The sequence below is a fragment of the Mus musculus genome, chromosome 8 (assembly GCF_000001635.26).
Source record: "Mus musculus strain C57BL/6J chromosome 8, GRCm38.p6 C57BL/6J".
NCBI lineage: Eukaryota > Metazoa > Chordata > Mammalia > Rodentia > Muridae > Mus > Mus musculus.
In genome coordinates, this window is record NC_000074.6 from 82,160,609 (window position 1) to 82,162,347 (window position 1,739).

At 35.0% G+C, this 1,739-nt stretch overlaps 1 pseudogene; it reads left to right on the top strand.

The window, feature by feature from the left end:
* Positions 1–553, top strand: Gm9520 (annotated as a pseudogene).
* Positions 554–1,739: the final 1,186 nt, after the last annotated feature.

Genomic DNA, 1,739 nt, shown 5'->3' on the forward strand with positions numbered 1-1,739 from the left:
AGCTGGAGTAACACCACAATAGTTACTGTCCTGGCATGCGCTGCGGTAGAGGAGGGCCTAGAAAAGAGTACCAAAGGTGGTAATCCAGTGGAAAGTAGGCAAGATGTGTTTCTGGCTGTTGATGCTGTAATCACTGCATTTAAAAAGCATGTACACCAGTGACGATCTGGACAGAAATCTCTCAGGTTGCTACAATTCCTGAATATGGAGACAAAGATACTGGAAACATCATTTCTGATGCAACAAACAAACAAAAAACATTGGAAGAAAAAGCATTTTTATAGTTGAGTATGGTAAAATCCTAAATTATGAATTGAAATTATTGGAGGCAGGAAGTTTCATAGAAGGTATAGTTCTCCATATTATATTAATATATCAAAAGCTAAAAAGTGTAAATTCCAAGATGCCTGTGTTCTGTTGAGTAAAAAGAAAATATCTAACGTGCAGTCCATTGTTGTTGCTCTTGACAATGCTGGTGTTCACCATTGGAAGAAAGCCCTTGGAAATGATTGCTAAAGGTGTTGATGCAGAACTTCTAGGAACACTGGTTTGAAAAGACTAAAAGTTCATCAGAATTCTATAATCTGGGTATAATAAGAAGAACTAGCTTAAAAATATGTTATTAGTGGTACAGTATTTGAAAAAAACATGATTGAATATAAACCTTAAAGATGTTCAAGCTCATAAGTTAGGAAAAGTAGAAAAGATCATTGTCACCAAAGATGATGTCATGCTTTTGAAAAGAAATGGTATTTGTTTATATAGTGTATTAGGTTAATGTATATTGAACCATCGCTGCATCCCTGGGATTAAGCCTACTTGATTATGATGGATGATGTATTAATATATTCTTGGATACAGTTTGGGAGACATTTATTGAGTATTTTTTGTACTGATATTCATTAGGGAAATTGGTTTGAACTTCTCCTTCTTTGTTGGGTCTTTGTATGGTTTAGGTATATGAGTAATTGTGGCTTCATAGAATGAATTGGGCAGTGTTCCTTCTGGTTCTATTTTGTGGAATAGTTTGAGTATTGGTACTAGGTATTCTTAGAAGGTCTGATAGAACTCTGCACTAAACCCATCTGGTCCTGGGCTTTGTTGTTGTTGTTGCAAGACTATTAATGACTGTTTTATTTATTTAGGGGTTATGGGATTATTTAGATCATTTATCTGATCCTGGTTTACCTTTGGTATCTGGTATCTGTCCAGAAAATTGTCCATTTCATTTAGATTTTTCAGTTTAGTTAAGTATAGATTTTTGTAGTAGGATCTGGTGATTTTTTTATTTCCTCAGTTTCCATTGTTATGTCTTCCTTTGCATTCCTGATTTTATTGATTTGGGTACAGTCTCTGTTCCCTCTGATTAGTTTGGATAAGAGTTTATCTATCTTGGTGATTTTCTCGAAGAGCTAGCTCCTAGGTTAGGTGATTCTTGTATAGTTCTTATTGTTTCTATTTGGTTTATTTCAGCCCTGAGGTTGATTACTTCCTTCCTTCCACTCCTCTTGGGTATGTTTTCTTCTTTTTGTTCTAGAGCTTTCAGTAACTCAAGGGGGAAAAACACACACACAATAATGTCATTAGATGCTGAGAAAGCATTTGACAAAATCCAACACCCCTTCATGATAAAAGTCTTGGAAAGATCAGGAATTCAAGGCCCATTCCTAAACATAGTAAAAGCAATATACAGCAAATAAATAGCCACCTTCAAACTAAATGGAGAGAAATTTGAAGCA